We start from the raw sequence: 7,292 nt of genomic DNA, 5'->3' as shown, positions 1-7,292 counted from the left end.
TTATAGATAATTGTGTAGATTTCTTTTTCTTATTTTATTTTAATAAGTTTAGACCGTTTTTTTTAATAAAGCTGGTATTTGTTTGGGTTATCATGAAAAATTAGAAAAAAGTAAATTTTTAAGCTTGTGTTGAGATAGGATAGTAAGGGTAGGGATGGTTAATGTGAAAACACATAGCAAACACCCAGACTAATTAAAAATAAACCTTTCTTGAATCTATTTTGCTATCGGCGGAAATCGAACCCGTGACACCAGATTCGCATTCGAACGTCTACCCAAATACGCCACGTCGCCTACCGTAATAATAATCTTGGATGATTTATACAACGCAATTTTTGTAATAAACTACCTCAAGGGCGCTTACACAGGTATGGATTATGACATGGGTCGGCAACCTGCGGCCCACGAGACATCTTGGTGCAGCCCGCGAGATTCTCACCGCAACGCACATGACGGACGATATTATACACAATCGAGTGAAAGGAAGTGAGAAAGGGAGCGAAGGGAATCTCATTGATTTTATTAAATACAATAAATGCCGTTAAAATATACACTTAGCGTTTTATTTTTAAAACTAAAATATTTGTACATAAATATTGTATGTATACCTGATCTCCATGAAAAATATTTGGCCCTTTTACAACAAAAGGTTGCCAACCCATGGATTATGATATGAAAATGATAATGAGAGAAAATTTAAAAAATATATCAATTAAAAACGTCGTCAATTAGCTGAGTCTGAAGGCAGGAAAGTGGAGCAGTAAATATGTTTTTTATCTATTCCCAAATTGCACATAAAAAATATTTGTTTTTAAACTGGATAACCCACAAAATGTTCTATCAATCCCAAAATTCTAAAAACCATTTTTAAAAGAAAATTTGCGTATCCTTTTTTTTATTATTTTTTGTACTTCAAAGCGGCTGTGTCAGGGGTCAAAATAATCGGTGAAATAAAATGAGGAAATGCATGAATGTGGAAGAGTGGTATGGCGTTCCGTTCTCTCTGCTTACCCCTGTAGAACGCAGCGTGATGGTTAGTTAGTAAGTTAGTTACAATAAATATTTTGTTGAACTGCTGTTACTAATTCTCGGTTACTTCATCAATGATTTAAGGCTAGTCCGGCGTTCCCACCCGTATGCAAATTCTGAATGGGCATTGCAAGATTTCTGCAATTCTATGAAATATCGTAATACGTTTTACAATTGCGAGCTTTCGAATTTGTTGAATGGGCCATCTCTCAAAGCTTTTCGTTTTTTTTCGTCTTCTCATAGTTTCACCTAGAGATGACTATACTAACTCATGGCGCTCATTTGAGACGATTTCTATGACTGGAGCTTCCATAATTCTCTTCCGAAGCAGTGCCTAGAATTGCTCGGGCGGTCGAGCGATGTTGCCGCAGGATATTGTAAACTTTATTGGCGTGTCTTCAGTCGTCAAATTTATTACGGCAGTATTTACAGCCGCCGTATAGAGTGCCTGCTCCGAAGGTTTTGTTTCACGCTCCGACCGCGTCTTCAAGCGCCGTCCTTTACTTATACCATTCACGACACCGATTCTCGGAATTATAAATTTAACCCATCGGCATACCAGCCGCCATATCTTGGCTGCTAAGAATATTTTGCATTCGCATCTCAGCCGTGGCTTACTAAAGCCACACCTCTGTCCGTGCGTAGTTCATATTATAAAAAAAAACTAACTAACTAATTATCACGCCGCTTCCCGGCAGGGGTTGCCAGAGAGAATAGAACGCCACACCACTCTGTCTTTGCAAACATTCCTCGCCTCTTCCACGTTCATGCATCTCCTCATACACACCCGCCGATTGTTTCGACTCCTAACCTGGCCGCTTTCAAGTGTTTGGCATACCTATTCGTGCCAAGTTTTTTTTTTCATATCATAAAGATACTTAATAATATGAACTATCCACTCAATAAATGCATTCGTATGATATCTACAAATAAGTAAAAATGAAGTGGTAATGCTTTATTTTTTAAAAGGCACTTGACCAAAGATGTCCCTGTAAGGATAGCATTATCCTTTCAATTAAAATATCATCTAAAATCAGTCAAAATTCAAAACTGTGCATCCCAGGCGTAATGTTATACTGAGTTATGTTATCAAGTTTTCTTGTCAATTTATCATATTTCTGATCTAGATTTTCGATAAAATACGTGCGTAATAGTTATATGTACCATATTTATTGCTGAAATAGTAATAATTATACTTTTATGAGACAATTTATTTATATAACTCGTTTGAATTTGAACGCCTTTGACGTTTCAAAAGTGTGAGCGTTATAATTTATTGGACTGATTTGCATACCACAAAAAACAATATGTTAAGTGTGTGATACCTTTTTCTGCATTTATAGATTGTTTCTATGTTTGTTTTTGTTATGTCAGGTGTAAAATATTATATTACATATATGTAATAAAAAGTTTTTTACATTACTTTTGGGGATACATTCAATTATTATATTTGTATACATCGCTCACTCCTTTAACACAATAACACAATGTATTAAAGATAAATATCAAGCCAATTATTGAACTTTTTACTGTGCTACAGATCTTTTTAGGTAAAACCTGAAGGTTTTTTCTCCATTTGAAAAATATTTAATATATTTAAAAAAATAATTAAACAACACCTTTTCTTCCAAATGCAAAGACCACATTTTCTGCCCTGTAGCAGGTAAATATTAAGTTAAAAATATGCCACTTTTGCTGGGATATAGTACATTTTCTGGGCATTCCGAAAACATGCAGAACTGAAAATTGACGATTTTTTATTTATGACGTTCTTGAAAGGAGTGAGCGACATACGTTTAAAAAAAACTCATATGCGGACGGGTTAAAGTCGCACTATGCGCCGTAAAAACTACTGCAATAAATCTTTCGGCTACAAAATCATTTATATATTTATACCCGCAGATTGCTTTATTTCCATTAATTTATACGGGCCGTATTTATAGCTTTATCCTATAAATTTCTACGAGTGTTGAGTCCATATACGAACATGTGTATTCAAATATCTCTCTTTATCAAAATCGGACGGCCGAGTCCTTTGAAGATTTCCGTCTTTGTACTATATCCGAGACCCGTAGAGGGCATATTGTTACCGTTTATGTTTATATTAGGGTGGCTTGTTTATAGGTTTATTATTCTTATAATGGGGTGCGTTGTAAACCTGATTGGTTTTATGTCCCTTTTTATGGTAAAAAATAAGGTGTACGCCTAACTAATGGGGAATATGTGTCGACGAAGCTATGTGTCGACATAAAACCAGATGATTTATATTTATTCAGAGATGTTTAGATACGAGGGTATAAGATAAACGCAGTGGTTGTGATTTTCACGCTATCATGGTATAAACCGTGCGATAGCTTTTAATTTATGTTTTTTTTTTTATAAAATCTTTGCATACTAACTAACTAACTAACCATCACGCCGCTTCCTCACAGGGGTAGGAGAATCGAACGCCACACCACTCTGTCTTTGCAAACATTCTTTGCCTCTTCTACATTCATGCATCTCCTCATACATACCCGACGATTATTACGACTCCTGACCCGGCCGCTTTCAAGTATTTGACATACCTGATTGTGCCAAGTTTTCCTCGGTCGTCCTCTGCTTCTTTTTCCAACTACATTCGCCTCATAAATTTGTTTAACCGTTCTTTCTTCACTCATACGCTCCACATGTCCAAACCATCTCAACACACCTTTCTTAATTTTATCGATAATGCTTATTTCAGCCTTACATTCTTTCTTTATTTCATCATTCGAACATCTATCAAACATCGTTTTGCCACACATTCGTCTGAGGGATCGCATTTCGACTGCATTCAGTCTGCTTTCATCCTTCTTTTGCCAACTCCATGCTTCGCTTCCATACATAAGGGTTGGAACCAGAACTCCATTGTGTACTGCCAGTTTAGCTTCCGCTGATAGATTTTTATTTGCTAAAACTGATTTTAGTGCACCATTCACTCTGTTCCCAGCATTCACTCTCCTTTATACTTTTGTAGGATAAATTAAAGACAAAAACATTGATATGCCTTTGTGTTTTACTATTATGCATGTAAAAACATGAAAATAACTCTACAATTTGTTTATTCAGAAAAATCCTTAACGGAATTATTATTTACTTGAAAGCGGTCAGGTCAGGAGTCGAAATAATCGGTGGATATTTATCAGGACATGCGTGAATGTGGAAGAGGTGAAGAATGTTTGCAAAAACAGAGTACTATGGCGTTTCTTTCTCTCTGCCTGCCCCTGCAAAAGAGGCGTAATGGTTAGTTAATTAGTTAATTATTTATAAAAAATATTTAGTACTTACTACACACATTATTTTTTCACAAAAGAAATAAAATATTAAAAAAAACATATTTTTGCATTTTAAAATCAAATCGAAATACTTAAATTACCATGTACATTATTTATTGGGTTGTCATTAACTTTGTGAAATCAAGGTAATTTAAATATAAACATAATAATAAAAACTTCTATGTCGTAGAATAATACTTGAGTTTGTTATTGAATTAATGTAAAAACGACTAGTTTCGAGAACTACAGATGTTCTCATCAACAGGTGAAAATACATACCCAAAAGTGGTATTGTACAATTATTTTATATTTAAAAATAAACTACATGATACTGTTAGAGAATTATTTTTTCACGGTAAAGTAAAGAGTTTTACAACCAATTCTGATATTGTGTTTTTATTATGCTTGAATCACGTATTTACTAATATTTCAGTATTCTTTTGCGATAAAACAAATTTATGAGGCGAATGTAATAGAAGCAGAGGAAGACCGGAAAAAACATGGCAGATCAAGTATTTCAAATAGTTGAAAGTGGTAGTCAGAAGTCGAAATATGAGGAGGTGCATGAATGTGGGAGGGGAGAATAATGTTTGTAATAAAGATACAGTAGTGTGTCGTTCTATTCTCTCTGCCTACCCATGCAAGGAAGCGGTGTGATGGTTATTAAGTTAGTTCTTTGTGTTTTAATAGATCTATTGTTATGGTTTCTCTTATTCATATTTTACGACTTCAAATATAACAATCGATTGGCCCTATTAATTTTTTTATTAGTGTCTAAAGAAATAACGATATATAAATGTATACGCATGGATACATTAAAAATAAAATCCTGTAACCCTATAAAAAACTATTAGTAATAAAAACCTACTCGTTTTCTTGTATTTATCTACATTTTTTATGATCAAACCCGTATATTGTTTATGGATGAATTTATAACCAAAGGGTGTGTGAATTGACGAGGCGTTCTAACGAGGGTAGAAGGGCTTTAGTAATAAAAAATAGGTAATATGGTAGAAGTAATAGATCCAAGAAAACGTAAAATTATCAGTCATATTCATGATAACGTCCGGAATAAAAATACTGATAATTTTGATTATTTTTTTTAATTAGGAAATAATTATCATACTATTATAGTTTTCTTAGTAACAAGGAAGTGATCAAATAATTTCGTAGAGAATCGTTTTAAAATGATAATTTAATCAACCACGTAATAAAAATAAAAACTTTTATATGACATCCTGGTATGTAAACATCATAATCTTTGAAAATGTTAATTAACATACTTATCCTGTATATATGACTTATGACACATACAAAATTACATGTCTGTTAACGAATTCTATCCGAACACGTATAAATTTATAAATATACATTACAATATTTTTGTGTATTTTCTTTCACTATCTGTCAACAAATTACAAAAGCCATTTTGGCTGCATACCTTGTCTTAATCTTAATGGATTTTTTTATTAGACTTCTTTTATAAAATACATTCATATTAGCTGACTAATTGAAAATAAGCAATACCTTCCAAAGAGACCCATTTACTTTTCCTTAAAGCAGGAATATCCATAACTGAGCTCCTATCTTACATAATTTCTATCTCATCATGTATACATACATATATCGCTCACTCCTTTTAAGAACGTCATAAATCAAAAAACCTGATTTTTCAGGAGAACGTTTTTAAAGTTTAAAACTATAATACAATGTATTAAAAATAAATATCAAGCCACTTATTGAACTTTTTTCTGTGCAACAGATCTTTTTAGGTAAAAACTGAAGTTTTTTCCTCCATTTGAAAAATATTTAGTTATTTAAAAATAATAATTAGACAATACCTTTTCTTCAAAATGCAAAAACAACACTTTCTGCCCTGCAGCGGGTAAATATTAAGTTTAAAATATGCCTCTTTTGCTGGGATATAGTACATTTTCTGGGCATTCCGAAAACATGCACATCTGAAAATTGACGATTTTTGATTTATGACGTTCTTGAAAGGAGTGAGCGATATGTGTGTTACGTAGGCATTTAAAATGCTAAATGACAGCAACTGTCAAGAAATACGTTTTCCGCAATGTTTAGTATTGCATGAGTTATACGTTTAACAGATGGCGCTGCCATTACGGTAGAAAAATGTGTAAAGAAAAACATATTTTTACCTGTAATAGTATTATCAAAGATATAAAAAACACGAAGGTATTAATAAAACAATGTGTTAAAATTTCAAGACAATAAAAAACAGCTCAAGGAGATTTAAGATTTTGAGCGAACGACATTTAAATTTATACAGATTATTTCTGTAGGTGAGGATACATATTATCTTTACATATTGTACATATTAGTGATAGGGACATGTGACAATCATACTTAATTTATTTGATGAATTACCAATAAATTCTACGGAATCAATCTATTAAAACTCATATTACATCATAACAGTGTATTCAATCATGACAATTTGGCACCTGACACCTGACTAGGTCAATTATTAAACTTAGGCACTGAATAGCAGTCGTACCTTCAGTTTACGTTCGTCGACTGTCTTGAATGAAATGTTTACTAAGATACCAACAGGATTTTATTATTCATAGAGGCTGATTCCAAAATAAATATCACATAATGGATAGGAAGACAGTAAAAAAAAAAACAATAGAAATATTTCAACGAATTATATAACCCATGTGTGATGTTAAGTATTGAAAAAACATTAATTTTCATGGTTTTGAAATAATCACGAATACTTAATCACCATGTGTTAACAATAACATTGCTTTCATATGATGCAGTGCCCTATGCACCATTGGGTGCGGTTACGGGTTTGAAGAAGAAGATTCTAATACGTTTGAAAATAAAAAGATAAATCATACTAAAGAAAGTCACTTAGTTTCGCCGTGTTTAAGAAGTATAGTAAAAAAATTTGCATTTTACAAGCCATTTGGAATCCAAAGTATGGTTTTCTGCTTT

This window comes from Brachycentrus maculatus, unplaced genomic scaffold (assembly GCF_059751285.1).
Source record: "Brachycentrus maculatus isolate JH-2025_06_01 unplaced genomic scaffold, ASM5975128v1 h1tg000413l, whole genome shotgun sequence".
NCBI lineage: Eukaryota > Metazoa > Arthropoda > Insecta > Trichoptera > Brachycentridae > Brachycentrus > Brachycentrus maculatus.
Note: the sequence above shows the minus strand (reverse complement) of the source record.